This window comes from Equus przewalskii, chromosome 2, assembly GCF_037783145.1.
Source record: "Equus przewalskii isolate Varuska chromosome 2, EquPr2, whole genome shotgun sequence".
Classification (NCBI taxonomy): Eukaryota; Metazoa; Chordata; class Mammalia; order Perissodactyla; family Equidae; genus Equus; species Equus przewalskii.
Window position 1 is genome coordinate 17,317,867 of NC_091832.1, and position 20,556 is coordinate 17,338,422.

At 50.8% G+C, this 20,556-nt stretch overlaps 1 protein-coding gene across 9 annotated transcripts in view; it reads left to right on the top strand.

Annotated features, from left to right (window-relative positions):
* The first annotated feature begins 2,742 nt into the window (after positions 1-2,742).
* The window catches only part of RIMS3 (regulating synaptic membrane exocytosis 3), a 48,323-nt gene continuing 30,509 nt past the window's right edge, over positions 2,743-20,556 (top strand). For 2 of the 9 annotated variants that reach the window (XM_070610198.1, XM_070610204.1), the window contains exon 1: positions 12,302-12,614. The gene's annotated coding sequence lies outside the window, so the exon portion shown is untranslated. Of the gene's footprint in view, positions 2,858-12,090; positions 12,615-15,457; positions 15,555-20,556 lie in introns of those variants that run through there. The other 7 variants (XM_070610203.1, XM_070610196.1, XM_070610200.1 and 4 more) reach the window with 7 other exon arrangements.

Below are 20,556 nucleotides of genomic sequence, written 5' to 3' on the forward strand. Positions count from 1 at the left end.
GCAATGATGGAAATTTTTTGTATCTGTGCTGTTCAGTATAGCGGCCACCAGCCACATGTGGCTATTGAGCACTTGCAGATGGTTAGTGCAACTAAGAAACTGAATTTTTAATTTCATTGTATTTTAATTTAAATTTAAATAGCTACATGTTGTGAATGCATATTGGACAGCACAGATCTAGACTATTGGTCTGCTTGGAAAGGCAGCATGGAGTATTGGCCATAGCATGGGCTTTGGAGTCAGCCTGATCTGGGTTCAAGTCCCTGCTCTACTACTTAGTGGTATAAATTGAACAGCTTATTTAACCACTCTGAGCTGTAGAGTGAAAGATGCAAAGAAGAGTAAATGATATGTGATACCAAAAAGAGAGAAAAGGGCAAAAGATCTTCAAAAGGACAAAGAGTCAGTTGGATTTGGCAATTAGGAGACTAAGAGTGAATTAAGACAGAGAAGTATTAAAAGTGTGATGGGGTAAAAGCCAGAGCATCAATTTACCTGTCTTTTGGACATCTGCTAAGTCTGTCTCTTCTGGAGGAGGATCCCAGGCAGGGAGAGATAGGGAACACAAGCATTTCTCTTAATCTTGATGGCCACACACAGAGCTGAGAACTCAAAGCATGTCCTGAAGGTAGGGCTCCAAGGCCAAGCCAGAAAAACAGAATCAGAAACACTGTCAGTTGTGAGGTCTAGAGCCAAAGACGGGGTTGCCTAGACCAAGGAAGACACAAGGAAAGAACACCTCATGGATATACTCTCATTATATTTCACTTACTGTGTGACTAGATTGTGAGTCCTTCAAGGTTGAAGGCCTTGTTCATCACAGTGTCCCCAGCACCTAGTAAGTTCCTAGCACCATAGTAGGTGCTTAATTAACATCTATAGAATGAATGAATGCAAGTCAGTCAGTCCACTCCTTGGTGCATGGTAGACCTCTAAAAATGTTAGTTAAGTTATCAGAGGGAGAAAACTGCAGTGAGAAGGTGCTAGGGAATCCTTCTTGGCTTGGAAACCATTTTAAGGTCCTTAGCATATTGCCTGGCACAGAGGACTTGCTCAACAAATGGTCACTATGATAATTATTATTGGTGGGGAGTAAGGTTTTGCCTTAGGTGTTGATCTCATTTGATTCCTCAGCCAACTCAATGAGATAGGTTTTATCAGACTAATGTCACAGATGAGAAAACTTAAGAGGTGTGATTTACCCAAAGTTAGCCAGCTCAGAAAAGGCAGAGCCAGTGTTGAACCTGAACTTACCAGACTCCAGAGTCCAGGCTCCAGCAACACAGGTTTGGGAGCCAGGGAGCAAGATTCTCAAAAGGAAAGTTTAAGGAAGGCAGTTCTGGGGTCAAAATTCACTTCTGATTTCTATCTATTCACACAAATCTAGATGCCTTCTTCTCCCTCCACGCCCACTGCTTGCTTTATTGCCAAGGTCCTCATCGCTTCTACTGAGTTCATGTCTAGGCCACTTTTCTGCTTCCTGTCCCAGTCAACCATATCTACTCTGGTTTGGTTCAAGGAAGTGGAAGTTGAAATGGGGCCAAAGGGAGCTTTTTATTTGTTGGTTTGTTTTGGATTTTAAGAAGAGAAACTCTGGAGCAATTTTGTAAATTAAATATTCCATTAGACAGGCAGAAATGGACAATGCAAAAGAGAGAGAATATCTGCAGAGGTAAGTTTTGGGGTCCTTGGCACAGATTGGGGAGAGGTTGGCCTCTGATAGGATCTGGGACACTGAGACTTTCCTTCAGAGCAAAGGAAGGCAGGGAATTCGTGTACAGAAGCAGGAAAGTTAGTAAAGTTAGGATGCTTAAAATCCAGAGTTAAGTTTTGCAGCAATCGATGATGGCATGGTATAGGGCAATGTTTTTCTAGGTGCAGGGCATAACCCGTTAGTAGATCATGAAAGCATTTAGAAGTTTGCAACCAGCTTTATTTTTTAAATGGAATAGAATAGAATTGGAAATTTGAATTATAGTTATGCATTGCTTAACAACTGGGACACATTCTGAGAAATGCGTCATTAGGCAATTTTGTCACTGTGAGAACATCATAGAGTGTACTTAAACAAACCTAAATGATATAGTCTACTACACACCTAGGCTATATGGGACTAATCTTGTGGGACCACCATCGTGTATGCAGTCTCTCATTGCCCATAATGTTGTTATGCAGCGCATAACTGTAATTGCACATAGCAAGGGTAAATACTATGAAAATTATGGTGAAACTTTTGTTTCAGTTATGTATACAGCTACGTCACACTGTAGTGTCACACTATAAAATTTATTTTTTATTGAGGGCACACTAAAAAATATTTAAAAGCCATTGATCCAGGATGTGACTATGGGAAAAGTGGCTGATATCTAGAACTTTCTTTCTCTTCCAGAGTTTTCCTTGATGCTTGTAAATTGGTCTTGCTTTGTGATCAACAATAGGCATCGTAAGGGGCATGAACCTGATTCACCATGCCAGAGCTTCCTAAGCAGTGACTACAGCATATGGCTTCCATGTTGCCCCAAATTAACCTCCTAGTCCTCAGGGCTACTCTTTCTTCCTGGTTTCTGCTCCTCTTATTGTCCCAAGATGACTGCCAACAGCTCCCAGGGCCTGCATACTTCCTCATTCGTGGTTAGCAAGGAAGAGACAGGCTGTGTGCCAGCCTTCTCAGCAAAAATCCTGAGATCCTCTCTGATTGGACTGGTGAGTTCATATGACCCACCTGAACCAGTCATTCTAGTCAGTGGGATTGACTGGCTCAGCCCTCCTCTACCCTGATGGAGTCAGCTTCCTGAAAACACGTGGATCCTGGAAATGAAATCATGGGCTGTTGGAAAGGGAGAAATGGAGAAATGAGGTAATCAACTAATGTCCAATACACATGGCCTTTAAGGTGCCAACACTAGTTGTAAGTTTCAGTAGCATTTATGTTGGTCATCTGCCTGTTTGCTCTGAGCCCCACTCTAGCTTTTCCATGCTTTGCTTTGTGCTTAAGTGTGCTGGGCCCTGAAAACGACATTTTCAGACTCCTCTCACTAGCCAGCTTCCTGTCAGATTCAGCCACTGGGAAGTACTGGTAGGAAATTGTGTGGCGGGAGGAGAGGAAAAGCCATTTTCTCTCTGCATCTGCCAGTGGTTGTGGGCTCAGAGACCTTCACCATTTCAAGCAGTGGTGGCCTACTGCCACAGGCTCCAGCAGCATCATGGTACTGGAGGGGCAGCAGTGGGTAGCCAGAGGCTCCAGTGACCTCTGGCAGTTCTGCCAGCAGCATCATTTCAAAAACAGCTCTCCAGCAGTGTCGGCAGAAAGTACACATCTGGGTCTAATAACACCCTTCCATTTGATCCTCCACGCCTAGGAGTGAGAGAAGCTTTCTGCAGCCACCCATCTCTAGTCTACCCCGCCTTACCCTCCTTCAAGACAACATATTTCTAACCAGTTCTCTGAAACAAATTCCCTCTGTTTGAAATTCCTAGCACATTTTCTGTTTTCTTGTCTTCACCCCGACTGACACAGTGTTGCCTTGGCCATTGGACAGGCTCACTGCCGTGACTAATTTCCCAGTCGTGCTGTTTGCTGTTATGGGGCTGGGTGATGCCAAAGAGAAGCACACTAAGCTCTCTGCTGGGGCATTGGGAAAGGAGCAAGGGCAGACCCTGGAGAAAGCACAGATAAAGGCTCTTCCTCCAGAGCTTCCTCACTTAACCCTATTAGAACTGCATGACAGAGAACTCACTGCTTGACTCCACATTGTGGCCGGGAAGGATGGGCTCAGGGATGGCCAGGTGGGAGTGCAGCAATGAGTGTAGCTGGCAAAGGGGCCCAAAACAGAGGGGCCAGGAAAGGGTGTCTTTGCTGCAGAATAGTTTAGGGAGGAGGCGGGGCAGGGACTATTACCTCTGCTTCCTCTCTTTCAGAGGTGCTGATGGAGGGATAGACCTATGGTTTTCAATATTTCCTGTCATACCTTCCACCAGGTGCTCTGTAATCACAACAAGAAAACCAACTCTTCCAATGGCCTTTATCCATGCCAACACCTAAGGAACTGTTACTAAATCCTTACATCAAACCTGGCTTATTTCTATGGGCCCCTGGTGCTACCCAAGCCACTGGGGAGTAGCCAAATCTCTGTAGAGACTAGAGGGGAAGATTGTGAATGACTCCTGGAGGCCTCAAAGGGGCAGCGGTGTCAAGAACACCACTTCTCTCAGAGGTCCCTTGCCATGGCCAGTAGTGTTTTTCAAGGTGGTGTCAGGCAAATCCTGCTTAAGTGTGATCCATGATTGGAAATCTGGATCCAACTCAGCCATTAACTTGCTCTGTGATCTTGGGCAAAACACTTAATCAAGGTCAGTCTCAATATGTCCATCTGGTTTAAAAAGAGCAGAAGGATAATTCTTCTAAATTCTTTTAAAGTAGTTCTTTTAAGGGGGTGTATGGGATGGGAGAAATGAGAGGTATTGCCCTCTGTCTCTCCTTCTTGCCCATCCTCCCTGGGATTCTGTGAATACCAAATAAGATAATAAGCATGAAAATGCTCTGAAAAGCACAAAGCACCATGCAAAAGCAACGAAGTATTATTATCAACATAGTTGTTAGCTTAGAAGGATGAAGGCAGGGCACAGGCCAAGAGCCAAACAGCTGGAAGGCAAGAGATCTTAACACCAAAGAAGGAAACTTTCTTTGTTCAAATTCTTCCTGGAGTGGCACTTTCTTTGGAACAGACCTGGCACTGGGATCCTCTGAAATGCTGAAGTGGGTCCAGGAAAGTGTTAAGGGGGTAGGTAGGGCATTCAGCAGCCAAAAGATACTGGAGAAACACCAGCCCTGGTTCCTCAGTCCCTTTGTGATCCAACAAAGGATGCAATGGACAGGGGAGGCAGACTCTATCAGCAGGGCTCAGGTTCAAAGCCAGGTGTGTGTTGGATCCTCCCACAGGCTCTTTAACCAGCCACCAAGTTATTTTGGGAGCCAGGATAACATGGACACTCTGTAACTAATACTGAACTCAGTTGCCAACAACCTAAAACCCATTCACTCTGCATGATGTTCAAAGAGGACATTGATCTGGAGAAGATCTTAGAGACGGTGGTATAGTCAAACTGAGGCCCAGACAGGGGGCAGAGACTTGCCACGGTAACAAGTAGGGTCAGGCTCATTGGGCTGCAAGGAACAGAAACCTACCCAATCTAGTTCAAATATAAAGGAGTTTCTTTTTTTTTCTTTTAAGATTTTATTTTTCCTTTTTCTCTCCAAAGCCCCCTGGTATATAGTTGTATATTTTTAGTTGTGGGTCCTTCTAGTTGTGGCATGTGGGATGCTGCCTCAGCATGGCTTGATGAGTGGTGCCATGTCCACGCCCAGGATCCGAACCAGCGAAACCCTGGGCCACAGCAGCGGAGCGGAGCCCACAAACTTAACCACTCGGCCACGGGGCGGCCCCCTAAAGGAGTTTCTTGTAAGGCCTGGAATGGAAACACCAGCAGGAAGGAAGCAGCTCTGGGACTGTTGTCTTCATTCTTCCTCTCCTCCCACCCTCTCCATCTCTGCACAGAACTGCTCCTTTCTCCTCTACCTACCCACAGACTTCTGCTGCTTCTTGGTCTCTGCTCCCTCTTATCTTGGCTCACACATGGCTTTACTGGCCAAGGTCCACTTGTCTCTGACCTCCCTACTTCAACTCCCTCTGCCACCTGACAATTTCTTTCTGTTCCGTGGTTCAAGAGAGCCTCTAATTGGTCTTTCTTGGATTGTCGTGCTAGGCCATTAGTTAGAGGTCTCCAGCTAATATATGACGTGGTAACCCTTGGCTCTGGTGCTGGCCCCATCTGCTCAAGTCTAGAGGCTGGAGGGGCCAAGTGGTCTAAAGCGTAGCCCCAGCAGGGTTTGTGGCAGCTTTTCTTCAAAGTGGATGTGAGTCTGGCAGGCTCTGTGCCACCCCTGGGACCATATGACCGCTGCCCAAGGCTCCAGATTTCCTGCTCAGAACTTTTCCCATGGAATGTGTCATTTCTTTCCTTTATTTGTGCAGCAGACCTGTCTTAATGTCTGTTAAATGTCATTCATGAAGATCTTCTTCCTTCTTTTCCTCGTCCTCCTCCCCCCTGCCCCAAGGAACATAGGGTAGAGTGAAGATAAAGGCAGCAAAATAATTAGAATATGTATTTTAGAAGAACTATAAACAAAGTAATAACAGCCACCACTTACCGAGGACGAGGACACCATACCCATCACTGCTGATCACTTTACATACATTTTCTCATTTAATCTTTACAGCTCCCCTGTGAAGTCGGCACCACATTTTGCACATGTGGAAACACGCTCAGAGAGGGGTGCATAGATAATAATCAGGACAGCAGGGCTCTGATGCCAAAGCCTGCTCCATTAACCACTGCACTACGCAGTCTTCACCATGCTGTTGGAGTAAGGAGGACCCTCCCGGCCTAGAGAGGAGGCAGGGATGACTGCTGAGAGCAGTACACTTCCAGGAGGAGGTGCTATCTGAGCAGAGCCCTGGAGTTAGAGCAAGCTTTCACTGGGCAAATGGGGGTGGGGACTGAACAGCAAGATGTGAGCACTGAGGAGCACCAGAAAGGCTAGAGTAGGGGTGTGAGCAGGGGGCAGAGCCAGGAGCACATTGCACGCCCTAAGAGTGAGTGCCTCCCTAAATTTGTGCCCTAGGGCCTCCCTTTCCCCACCTTGTCCAAGCCTTGGCAGGGAGTGTGGAGTTAAGGCCATCAGGAGCACTGAGGAGAAGGATCTAGGAGAAGAAGGCAAATTCAACAGAGCTAAAGAAACGCAACTATTGCCTGGGCCTTTGTTCCCCAAATGGACTTTCAGGGCGCATGCATAGAGTTCAAAGTGAAAAATTCAAGAGGGAAGAGGATCTTTAAAACATCCATACGAACAAGCCTCCCCAGCCCAGACTCCCCACACAGCTTTCTTCCGCTTGACTTGCAGGTCTGGTCTTGGATGTCACTTCCTCTGTAGAAAGTATCTAAGCTGGCTTTAGGGCACTTGGGTTACTATTTTGTAGTTGCCTTTTGCCTTGTTTGTGTCCCCCCCTCCCCTGCAGGCTATGAATTCCCTGAGGGCAGGGGCTGGGTCTTGTTTACCTTCCATCCCAGTAGAGCATGTGGCTCATAGTAGCTGCTAAGAAAAGATAGGTGAAAGAATAAGAAATCGCCCCCAAGGAGCCTCTGCCAAGTCTTTCACACCACATGGATTTTTTCTTCTCCATCTCTGGGGTCCTACCAACCACAACACTTGGAATCCTATATGTGTTCGAGCCAGAAGAAATCTTAACGATCATCTAGCTATCTCCTTCCTCCTACCCTTTCATAGACAGCATGATTGAGGTTCAGTTTTCACTTATTTGCCAACAATCTGGATTTTATGTCTCTAACCACAATTTTTCCTCTGAACTCCTGCCCTAATCATCTGCTTCTGCAGTCCCTCATCCGGGATGCCCCAGAGTACCTGTATCTGAATACATCCAGAACTGGACTCAGCACCTCCCCAGGCCTGCTCCAGGCTTCCCTGACTGGGTTAACAACATCACCCCAAACCTGTTGGCAGGGCCAAAATGTAAAGACCCCTCCTTGCCACCTCCTACAGCCTCCTACCACCAAACAAACACCAAGGCCAGTAGTTTCTATCACCTAAACCACAAAATCTCTTCAAATTCTCTCTGCCTCTTTATTTTAAATGCCCCACAGCTCTCAATGAACCCCTGCAAAAGTCTCCTCATTGATTCCCCTAAATCTACTCTTTCTTTGTTCCAATCCTTGCTCCTCACTACAGCCAGAGTGATATTTTTTTTTTTTTAAAGATTTTATTTTTTCCTTTTTCTCCCCAAAGCCCCCCGGTACATAGTTGTGCATTCTTCGTTGTGGGTTCTTCTAGTTGTGGCATGTGGGACGCTGCCTCAGCGTGGTCTGATGAGCAGTGCCATGTCCGCGCCCAGGATTCGAACTAACGAAACACTGGGCCGCCTGCAGCGGAGCGCGCGAACTTAACCACTCGGCCACGGGGCCAGCCCCCAGAGTGATATTTTTTAAATGGTACTTTCTCATTGAACTCTTTTGCTGATAGACCTCCAATGACTCTCCGCTTAAAAAAAAAAAAGTAGAGGCTGGCCCCATGGCCGAGTGGTTAAGTTTGCACGCTCTGCTTTGGTGGCCCAGGGTTTTGCCAGTTCGAATCCTGGGTGCAGACATGGCACCACTCGTCAGGCCATTCTGAGGTGGCATCCCACATACCACAACTAGAAGGACCCACAACTAAAATTACACAACTATATACTGGGGGGCTTTGGGAGAAAAAGGAAAAATAAAATCATTTAAAAAAAAAGAACATTATTATAGCTAACACGGAAGATTTATTGTGTTCTAGGACTTGCACTAAGGACTTTACACATATTAACTCATTTAATCCTCACAATCTAAATATCCTCATTATGTAAATGAGGAAAACGAGACTCAGAGAAGCAACTTCAGGGCCTTCACATCAGCTCTTACCTCATCCTTGATGCTTTGATCTGGTTGACTGCTATTCAGACTTCAGATAGGGTACCTTGGGGAGATTCTAGGACCTCCCTTACCAGGGCAGGCCCTCCCATAGCATCCATCCCAGCTTGTAATTATGTATTATTTTGGTGGTGGTGGTGGAGGGGAGTCATTGATTGATATCTATCACCTCAATAGGCTTTAATTTCTAAGTTTTGCTCATCACGTGTCCTCAGTACTTGACGTGTAACAAATGCTTGCTCAATATCTGTTGAATGGGTCCATGAGAAGGGTTTTCAATAGGAAAGGGGATGTGGTCAGATTCATTTCAGAAGGATTTCTCTTGTGTGAAAATTTGGAGGTGGTGAGACTAAGTCACTGCCGGTAGCTGGATTCAGGAGTGACAGGAAGGCAGTCTGGACAAGGGGAGGGCCATAGGGATGGAGAGCAGTGGACAAACCTGGGGAGTTTTAGCAGGTAGACTTGGCAGGCCCTGATAACTAACTGGATGGAGGTGAGGAGGAGGGGGGAGTCAAGGGTGACTCCCAGGTTTCTGGCTTAGGCAACTGGTACGTTGATCCCGGGTGGGGAGCATCTGGGAGGAAAGAGGCAGGCTGGGTTGGCAGAGCAGGTGACCCTAGACTAAGTCAACTGAAACATGGAAAAGCTCTCACAGTCTTTGTGCCCAAACTCCTCTGAGCCCAAATTCTTTAGCTTGGTCCTGGTGTACTTGTCCAACCTCATCTCCAACCCACCCCAGACGTGGGCCACACAGACTACCACTCCTCCCCCAAACCCCACTCTTCCTCCTCCAGCCTTTGTGAGTGCTGCCCTGGTCCTTCACCCTTCTCTCACACTCCACAAGACTCAGCTTCAAGGACTCTCCTCTGGGACCCCTCCCTGTCCCTCTCACTCCTTCCTGGGGTCAACATGTCCTCTGCTCTTTCCAGGACTTAGTGTCAGAAACATTTCTCTGCCTGTCTCCCCTAATGACTGTTTTTCTCAATTCTGAATCCCCGGCACCAGCACAAGGCCTGGATCAAGGTAAACCTCAAAAAATTCTATTGAATTCCCCCAAGGACTTGCCTTCCTTACATTAAGAGTGGGGCCAGGAGTCGGACATTCAATCCTGATGCCACCGCTTCTCTCAAAGCCTCAGTTTCCTTGTCTGTCAAATGGAAGTGATAATACAGTGGACCTACCTAGAAGAGTTGTTTTGAGGATCAAATAAAATACTCTTTGTTATGTGTTGAGCACAATGCCTGGAACATGGTTAGCTCCCTCAAAAATTGAGCTATTTAAGAAAAAATTCCGCCTTCGCGTGGGGAAGCTGCAGGAACTGGAACAGAGGATTGCAGTTCCCAGGATGACCACCCGAGGGCAGTGCTGAGCAGCCTCCGGGCGGACTCTGGCTCGGCTGTGCTAAGGCACCTGCTGTGGGCCCAGATGGTCCGGCTGGGATTTCCGGGGCTTCCCAGCCCCTGAACAGGTGGGCACTGGCCAGGGCGCCGTAGGAGGAGCCTCCGCGAAGTGCTCGGCGTTGACTCTCACCGCCCCGGCCTCGTCCCCTTGCGGGCTTGGGGGAAGGGCTGGCGGGCCAGAGAGGACAAGAGTGGAGGGCAACTGGGATTTCTCTCCTCCAGTTTGTCGTCTTTCAAATTTGAGTATGATCACTTCTTCTCTATAGAAATTTTTATAGCCAAATGTATCTATCTCTTCCCTTTGGCTCCCCTTTCCTTTTGACATGTTTAGAAAGCCTTTTCCATCTCCAAGATTACTGAAACTTTCATGCATGTTTTCTTCTGGTACCTTATGGTGTTATTATTTAAATACACGCTCCACCTGGAATTTACTTTGGTGTCGAGTAAGGACACAGCTTTCTTTTATTTCCCCAAATGGCTTGCCAGTTATTCCATCCATTTGTCGAAAGACCTATATTTCTCTCCATTTACCTGAATCTTTATCGTCCACTGAATTCCCCTGTGTGGTTGGACCCATTTCTGTACTCCGTTTTGTTGCACCGATTCGTGTAGGCAGTCCTGATTCAATACCATACTGCTTTAAATACCTTGACTTTATAATTTGTTTTAATATCAGGTGCAGCAAATCCCTTTCCTTGTTTTTTCTAGATTTTTTATTCCTGCATGTTTATTCTTCTATACTACTCAAGACTCGACCCTCACCCCACATCCCACCTAATCCTCTGGAAGCCAATATGTAGCTTTGGAGTCCCTAAAATTATATGCAAAATGTACATTTGCACATTTCTCCAGGGGGAAAGTCCAAGTTTTCACTAGATGTGCAAAGAGAGCCTCTGGTTTACCTGTCTCTGTGATGGGGTGCACGGGAGGAGCACAGAGGACTCTTGACTCCTCTCTTCCCTCCCACATCCTCACAGGCTCTGCTGTCCCCATCCTGCACCTCCTCCATTGCTGCAGCTGCTTCTCCCGCCTCCCTCTTGTCTCCCCGAATCTAATTCCCTTTGCTGCTCCAGAGAAACTGTTCTACGACACAGGCCCTAGTTCTAGGCCTGATGCAGATTAGAGGACAACAAAAGTTTAATTAGGAAGTGAATAAAATTGTGAGTTACAACTCCACCGCTGGTCAGCTATGGGACCCTGCTTTGGGCTCTCCACATTGTTAGGTCTCAGTTTACCCTTTTCACAGACCAGGTGAGAAGGGATGAGATAGGCTGATGGGTAGATAGAAGATGCAAGCTACCCTAGAAGGGTCACTGAATTCCAAATCCTTGTCTCCCCCCCCGCCCCCACCACACTCATATTTTAATCCGTGCCCTCAGCGGGGAGACTACTGGTTTTGCCTGCCTCCAGCAGTTAGGAAAGCAAATACTAATAATATCATCCCCTTTGTACATGAGTGGAATCAAGAACACTGGAGCCCCAAAGTGGAGCTGACCAGCTAAGCAAGGTTAAATAGAGCCAGATGGGGCAGGCGTGACCCTATGAGAGTCTTATACAGCATCCTCCTCAAGTTCCCACGGGCCGGCGAACCTGGGACTCAGAGAGCCCGCTTGGAAGTTCTTTAGGTGGATGCCATGGCCTAAAACAGGGCTTCTCAACCTTGGCACTGCTGATATTTAGGACCCGGTAATTTTTTGTGTGGGGGCTGTCCTGTGCATTGTAGGATATTGAGCAGCATCCCTGGTCTCTTCTCACTAGATGCCAGTAGCAACCCCCAGTGAAAACCAAAGAGGTTTCCAAATGTTGTCAAATGTCCCCTGGGGGGCAAAATCGCCCCAAGTTGAAAACGACTGCTCTAGGAGAAGTAGAGAGGGTCTCAGGGCAGAACACCCTCCACCTCTGTCTGAGAGGGATATTATAAAGTCTTTTTCTTCATAGCAGGCCCTTGGGCAAGCCTTTTCTCCGCCCTGGGCTTCAGTTTTTCCATCTGTAAATTGGATTTGATGTTGTAAGTCGTTTCCCCCTTCTCTTACCATCTGATGTTCCAGGATCTGGTCTAGGGTGGGGCGGGGTATCGCGGTGCCAGTGAGGTCTAGGAGGTGCCCCAAAGAGATGGAAAGATGAGAAAAGACAGAGGTGGTGGCGTAGGCGGGGGCCAACCAAGCACGAGGCAGCAGCGTTCTAAGTCGGTGGAGAGGCTTAAGGCGTCCTCTAGACCCCGCCCTCTAGGTCGACCCCAACCAGGCAAACCCAGACTCTCCGGATTCCGCAGGCCCCGCCCACCATCCACCGCCCTGCCCAATTAGCCCCGCCCTTCCCATGGCCCCGCCCCGGACGAGGCCCCGCCCCCATAAGGCCCCGCCTCTCTCTTCGCCTCCCGCCAGCCGGGGTTTGGGCTTTGCACCCGGCGGCTGCTGAGAACCGTGGCGGTTGCGGAGCCGGCAGCGCAGGCGGGCGGAGCGGAGCTGCCCTGCCCGGTGGCGGGCGATGCCCCCGTGAGCCTCTCTCGCGGCCCCTCCCCGCCCCGCGCCCCTACTCCCTCGGAGTCCGTCGCCCGCCTGGCACCGGGCCGCGCCTACCGCCGGGTCCGCGGGGCGGGGTCCCGGGGCAGCACCTGCCCCGCCTTGCGGAGCCGCCTCGGCCAGCGGAGACCCCTCCCTGTCTGGACCCCGGCCCCACCTCCGGGTAAGTCAATAGGCATTGCTCGCCTGGGAGTGGACGTGGGGAGGGGGCTGCGGAGGTCTGGGGGTCCACTGGCAGAGGGAGGGGGGCTCGGGCCGTGAGGCGCCACGTAGGGATCTGAGTGTGCAGGGTCTGGGGGGGGGGCGGGGGCCCGGGGGATGAGCACAGTGCGTGTGATGGCTCTGGGGTGGGGGCTGAGGTATGAGAGGGGAACATGGGGTGTTTGGGGAAGCCTGGAAAATGGGGTAGGGGAAGCGAGAGTCTTGAGTTCTTTGCTGGTGCTCGGAGCACCTGGGGCCCTGGGTTTCCGTAGCATTGCCTGGCATGGCATTTTTGGAAAGTGCTTCACATCCCTCCTGGAAAGGGAGCTGGAAGGCTGCCTGCCTTTCTCCCTCCTGCCCGGGCCCTGGTTGAGAAGCAGCCACTCTTTCCTCCCAATGTGACACCATTGTAGTGCCCAGAGGACCCTCCACCCCATGAAAGAAAAGGGGTGGTGCTCACTCCAGCCCTAGGGTAGGGAAAAGGGGCTTCTGGGAAGCTGGGAAAGGCAGGTGGTCAATCCACGGTGGGGAGTCCAGGGTTCAGGGAGAGTTGGCAAGACCCTTGGTGGGCAACCTGGGCACCTTCTCTTTCAGGGGGAGGGTATCTTCACTGGCTGGCCTCCAGGCTGCCTGGACCTATGCCCATCTCACCTTCTCTGGACAACCCAGCCCTGAGGAGTGGGTTTCTTCCCGGTACCCTGGGCCTGGAAACCCAGGGAGGGCCCATAGCTCCTGTGGTCCTGGATGGGGTGGGCAATGCCATACCCAAGGCCAGAGAGCAAGAGGTGCTGGCTGGCACTGCCACCTGGGGGTTGTTTGGATGTGGCCCTTCAGGGTTGGGGAGCCTGGGTGAATGTCAGCGTCCAACCTCAGCCCCAGGGGTGTTGTCTGGGTGTGGAGAGGAAGGCTGCTGCCCCTTTGGTCCTGTCCTCTGCCTATGATGACTTCTTAAGTCCAGGGTCCTTGGGTTTGGGCCTGAAGTGGTGGTGAGAGAGCCTTTCTGGGCCAGCCCTGGGTCACCAAGAGGTTAACTAGCCAGCCCCACAGTTGCTGCCAGCCACCAATTAGTCTGTAATCAGGCAGCTGCCAACTGTCCCTGGGGGCATGTGGGCAGCCTAATGGGGCATTCTGTGTTGAGGGTGGGGTCGGGGAAGGGGTCTGTGAAACCTGTGCTTAAACCAAGCACCATGCTCTTCAGAGCCTATTTAGGGCTCACGGACCCCTTCCCTGCCCTCTATGCCGGGCTGCCTGGCTTAGGGACCTCTAGCCCTGTGGTTCGACACCCACCCGACCCTCTGCAAGGTATGAAGCCCAGAGTCAGGCAAACTTAGCTTCAAACTCAGGCTCTGCCACTTTCAGGCTGTGTGCTATTGAGGAAATCACTTCCCCTCTCTGAGCCTCCTTCAGTAAAACAGACCCACTTTCTAGGTCTGCCAGGAGGAGTAAATGAAATGGTGGATTTGAGCTGCTTAGCACGGTGCCTGGTACTCAGGGGAGCTCAGTAGATAACTGCTGAACTCACAGTCAACCCTGTGCCAAGGACTTGATGGGACAGGCAGGCAGGAGCCAGGTGCTGAGGCTGCAGCAGGGACCATGGTCCCTTCCCTTGGGGCATGTGGTCTCTTGGGCCAGGCACTGTCTCTGTCTTAACTATTTTCCCTCCCTCCCTCCTTGCTCACAGACCCTTCTGGTCTCTGGACATTAATTGGATTTTACTCTGCAGAGCCCAGGGTCGAACTGCTACTTTCTGGGCTCCCCCTATCCCTAACCAGGTGCTAAGCTCCGTGGGGTCTGTCAGGGGTCTGGGTGATATCTGCAGCTGCAACAGCAGCTGGCCCTTTAAGGAGAGAAGAAAACAATTATCCAGCCTGGGCATTGCATCAGCTGGAGCCTGGAGGGTCCCTGGGGAATGGGGGGCAGGCTAGTGGTTGATTTCATTAGTGCCATGTGAGAACTCTCACCCGAGTCTGCCCCCTCCTCAGCCACAGCCTTCTCCTCCAGGCCACAGCAGCAGCCCCAGCCCCAGTGCCTCCCACAACCCCACCCCAGGAGCACCACCTTGCAGGACTCTGTGCACCCCCAGCCCAGTCATGGACCTAGGCAGGGGAGGATCTAGGGAAGTGTCTCTCACGAAGGCCTTTTGTGACTCGAGGTGCAGGATATGCCTCCTGTACCTGCATGTTACTGACAGTGGCGTTGTCTCCCCCATTAGTGTTTGGCTGACCTGGGAACTATCTCTCCCACACTGGCATTTTGTTGACCCCGGGGAGGGGTGACTGCCACACTGGCCTTTCGCTGATGGTGGAGCTGTCTCCTACACTGCTGTTTTGCTGACCCAACAGGGGAGCTGTGCCGCCTGAGGCGGGGTGTGTGTGAACTGAGGGCACAGGGTAGAAACAATTGCTCTCTGGTTGGAGGTGAGCTAGTTGGGAACGGTGAGTCACAGGGGCAGAGAGGACACCAGGTACTTGGGCATCAGACAGACCTGGGTTCAAACCCCGCTTCCAGGCTCTGTTACCACTTTAGCAGGTAGCCTCAACTCCTCTGGAAAATAGGAATAGTTGACACCCATACTGGCTACCTGCATCTGGAAGGCGCTTGGGGGGTTAAATGTAGGAACTGGATATTGGGCACCCAGCCCAGGACTGGCAGGTGGAGGGCACAGACTCTATGATGATTCTCTTCTCTTTGCAAGTTTGGGCTCTTCACACCTTGACCTCAAAATGTCTGGACAAGAAAAGGAGGGTTGGGGAGGAGTGAAGAGAAGGGGAGAGAGAGTGCAGGGCCCTCCTGCCTCTGTTGCAGGAAGATGCATTCAGACGCCTGATGTACCAAGATCTATGAGCCAGGCAGCGCTGCCCCCATGGAGCCTGCATTCTAGCCAGGAGACGGCCCGGAGCAGGTAATTACACGTGTGACGTGTGTTGTAAGGTGGGGTTCAGGGAGCCTAGGGTGACAAGGAGTTGAAGATGCAAAGAAGAAGGGATGAGGAAAAGGAAACTGTGCTAAGGCCTTGGTGATGGTGGGAAGAGGCCTGGTGTGGTGGGGGAGGCCAGCAGTGGTGGAGAGCGGGGAGAGAGTGGGCAGGTGTCAGCACAGCCAGGCCCGACTTCCCTGGTCTAGAAAGATACTGGACTTGGGAACTGTCCTGAAGCCAATGGCAGTCCCTAAGGGTTTTCAGCAAAGGAGGCGGGGTCCGATCTCCAGAGAGTGTGGGCTGGGGTCTATGGCCCTCAGCAGAGCCGTCTCAGGAGTCACCTTTTGCCCTCTCCTACTCCTTCCCTGTGCGCAGCCCTGGTGCCCAGGGAGCAGTTTGTTTGTGTGGCACGCCCCAGGAGGGAGGGGGCCAGTCGCAGTCCCTCCAGCTCCCTCTCTCTGGGCCGAGGTGCCTCTCAGCCTTGTTGACGAAGATCACCCCTTGGGGCCAGGTTCTCCTGACCTCCCCAAAGAGCCAGAGGGCAAGAGGCAGGGCTTTGGCACCAGGCTGCCCTATGTTCACATCCCAGCTCTGCAGTTCATGAGGTGGGTGACCTCTGGGAAGGCACACCCGTCTCTGAACCTCAATGTCCTTGTCTATAAAATGGGGTTGATGTTATCTCTCTATGGGAAAGAGAAAATGCAATTCCAAATGGAAATTGCAAAGCCCTATCTCAACTTCAGTTGGCATTTTTATTCTATCACTGACACCTACTCTGGGCTAGGCCCACGGCTGGCTGGGGGTGGGGGCAGGGCTGGTTTCCTGAGTCTGTGGTTGCACAGGAGCCTGCACATAGAAGGCCCCACACTTGGTTTAACGTTCTGCTGTCACCATCTTGAAATTCTCAAAGATTTTGAACAAGGGGTCCTGCATTTTCATTTCGCAGAGGGCCCTGAATATTATATAGTCCTGCAAATTGGGCAGGGATGGCAAGAGCCAGGGAGGGGCACAGACCTGCAAATAGTTCCCAGGTGGAGGAGGTGGAAGGTGGAGGGCATGACTAACTGTCCCAAGGTGGGTGGGATGTTAATAATAGTAACATTTATTTAGCGCTTACTGTGTGCTAGGTTCTCTGCTCAGCACTTTACAGACTAATCTTCAAACAGCCCTATGAGGTAGGTACTATTATTATTGCTGTTGTATAGATGAGGAAAGTGAGGTTAAGTTTTTTGGCCAAAGTCACACAGCTATCAAGTCGCAGAGCTGGGATTCAAACCCAGGTTGTTGGACCACAGAGCGCCTGGACCTGGACGAGGGAAGTTTTCATTCAGAGGAGGGGCCCCCTCAGCTGGTCTGAAGGATAACTCTGGAGTTTGCCAGGAGGAAGAAGCTGTTGTGGGGAAGGGAGGGCTCTCAGCTGGGGAGTGCATGATGCTTGGCCAGGAGAGGGGGAGCCAAAGCTGGATCCCTCCCAGGGCCGAGAGAAGTAACCCTTGGCTTTCATGGCTCTGATTTTCCAAGCTCAGAGCTCCTGGTCACTCTGCCCTCAGGCCCTGTTGCTGCCCTGATTCCTCAGAGCTGCCTGGCCTCTCTCCTCCCTGCCTGGCCCCCTCCTCCCCAACTCGCAGGTCATCACACTCGCTCTCTCAACTTCAGTGATCTCTTCTGGGCTCAGGACCTGCAGGTCTGACTGCTTCCTGGACCACCTTTAGATCCATCACAATCAGCCTCAGGTCCCAAGCCAGGTTCGCAGCTCCGCCTGCCGGCACCTGCTCTGCCTCCAGTGTCCCCAGCTCATCTCTGTCACCACCACCCACCCACTTGCTCAAGCTGGAAAGTTGGAAGTTCTCCTGGACACCTCCCTCTCCCTCACCCCCACATGGCACAGCCGGTCCTCAGCAAGTCCCGTTGGTTCTGAATGCCTCTCTGAGTCCGTCGTCTCTCTCTCTGCCCACTCCCCCATTCCAGGCCACCACCAGCTGTCACCAGGACCCCTGCAACAGCCTCCTAAACTGGTCTCCTTACGTTTCTGTTCGTGCCCCACTTCATTTCACTTTTCACACTGCAGCCAGAGTGAACTTCTAGAGATAAATGTTTCATTGTATCATTTCCCTGCTTTAGACCCTTCCAAGACTTCTTGGAATAAAAGCCAGACTCTGACGTGTTCTACAAGGCCCTGTGGGATCTGGAACTTGCCTACCTTCTTGCATTGTCTTGGACCGTTCTCCCTCTGCCTCTGCTGCAGGACCTGCACACGTGTTCCCTCATCCTGGAATGCACTCCTCCTCCCGGAGCCCTGTTAACTCCTACTTATCCTTCAGATAGGTACCAGCTCGCACATCATTTCTGCAGCAAAGCCTAAAAACCAGAAAGTAAACACCGCCCCCCTCCATAGAGCCTTGTACTTGCTTGTGATGCTCATCGCACTTGAATTGCTTTTTCCTCGTCTCTCTTTCTTGCTAGCCTGTGACCTCTGTGGGGTCAGGAATCCTGTTTTTGCCCAGCCCCGGCACATAGTAGGTACACAGTGAGTTGTTCAGTGAATGAAAGGAACAGATGAATTGTTGCTGCAGCGTCCGAACTGGCCTCCCTGCCTCCAGGCCTGCCTTCTCTGGTCCTTTCTCTCTACAGCCCCAGAGCGATCTTTCTGAAACACAGAACTGACCCTGTCCCCCGCCCCGCTACTTAAAATACTTCAATAGCTCCCCATGGCTGCCAGGAAGCCTCAGCTTCTTAGCATGGTATTCAAAGCCCTTGGTGATCTGCACCCGCCCGCCTGTCCGGCCTCGTCTGCCCTGCTCCCCCACCACACTTTGAACTCCTGGCAGTCCCTCTAACGTGTCAGGCTGTTTTGTGCCTCTGTGCCGCTGCACTTACTGTTCCCTCTGCCTGGAATGCCTCCCCACGCCTGCTTTGTCCCTCTGGAGAATGTCCTTCATTCTTCAAAACCGGCTCAGCTGCCACCTTTGCTGTGAAGCTCTGAGGAACCCTCCCAGCCCTCCCCATACAGTTCGGCCCCCACTCCCTCCTTTGTGTGGATGGAGGCTGCGTCTCTTGCTGCTCATCTCCTGTTAAACTGAGCTCCTCCAGGGCAGGCAGAGAGATCCTTCTTCTTCAGGATTCTTCATCTTTGTGCCTCCAGCTCCCGGCTTCTCCCTTGTCTTAATTAGGTCTTTGCTTATATATAGAAACCCACTCAAGCTGGCTTCAGTCATAAAGAAGGGTTTATTATGAGGACACAAGGCGTTCCTGGGAACAGAGGGGCAGAAAAATCGTTAGGCTTGGAGGTGGACCTTTAGGCTGGGAGAAATTGAAGCAGCCATTCTCTGCACCTTCCTGGCTGCCTTCACCTTTCTATCTCCGTAGACTGGGTTTTCTTTGCTTTTTCAGATGCTGGGCCACCTATAATTTCTGTATTGTGTCCCTCGGTTCCAGCCACATTCATAGATAGAACCCAGGACTTAGCAGATCCAAGTCCAACTTCCAGGAGAGGATCTGATTGGCTCTGAGTGGGTCAGGTGCCCACCGTGGTCCGATCAACTGCAGCCTGCTGGGAAGGAGCACAAAGTCAGACGTGCGAACACGGCTCTTGACCCCCTCAGAGAAAGCGAGGGTCTTTGTTATCTGGGCAAGTACTTTAAAGGACATCTAGTAGAATCCTTAGAGTGCCAGGGTGGGCCTGGTCCCCAGCCCTCCATCTGGACAGCACCTGGGGAAAATGGACCTGGTGTTGTGGCTTAAAGGGGAGCAGCAATGCCCAGGGCAGGCTCCGAAGAACCTTTCAAATATCCTTCAGAGGGCTGAGCAGAGAGAGAGGGAGAGGAGACCCTGAATTTTCTCCCCGCTCTTTGGAGTGGGGAGAGAGGGAAGAGGAGGGCATGAGGCAGGCAAGACAGTTCTCCCTCCCAAAATCCTATTCATCCTCAAAGACTTAACCCGTTTCCTTTCCTCAGTGAAGAACCATGCCGTGCCTACCACCCTTTCCCCCAATCAGCTGTTCTTTACCTGCGTTGCTTCTATTTTTTGTACTTCCCTAATAATAAACATTTTTGAGGACTTCCTCTGTGCTAGACGCTATGCACACGCATTGTTTCATTTAATCATCACACCCTATAAGATAGGTACTGTCGTTATCCCCATTTTGCAGACAAGGAAACTGAGGCTCAGAGAGATGACATTTATGGGCTAGGGACACGCAGCAGTGTGACTCCAGAGTAAAAGCTCTTAACCTCAGCTACTTATTCACTTGCCTGTTTGCCTTTTGGGATTGTGAGGGCCTTACAGGCGGATACTGTGAGGATGGAGGTTACCATCCTCCCTCTGCTCCCCACTGCCCAGCACGGGACCAGCCCAGAGCAAGGGCCCCTGACTATGGGATGGATGGATGCAGGTGGAGTAGAAAAGGCATCTCAGGGGGGAGTTGAGGGCTCCTACTCATGGACCTAACCTGTGTAGCTGTGTGACTCTGGACAAGTCTCTGAACCTTTCAGAGCCTCAGTTTTCTCGTTCCAACATGTGAATGATAATTCCTGCTGTGAGGCCTGTATTCAATGGTGGGTGTGAGGACAATTTGTAAATGGGAAAGAACTGAGCAATTTCTAAGAATTGTTATTACCACAATGGACTATGGCAACAGGGTGCCAGCTGGCCACTGTGCCCAAGCTCCTGCAGGAGACGGGCAAGCCCAGGGCTGCCCAATGTGGAGAGAGGCACCTTCAGTGAGACCTGAGATGACTTTCCGTGGCCCGTGGACCCACCCTGATATCACACTGGCCCACACAGTGGGAAAGTTGGTTCCCTTTCACCTCTGTCAAGTCCAAGGTTGTCCCAGGGAGAAGGTGTCTGTGAGGGCCTAATATGTCCTTAATAACTCTCCAACACTTGTTGCCTTCCCCTTTTTAGCAAAGAGATCTCGTCTGGCAGCTCCATGTAGCTAAAATTTAATAATATAGCTTTGTTTCTACTATATTTATTTTACTCACATTTT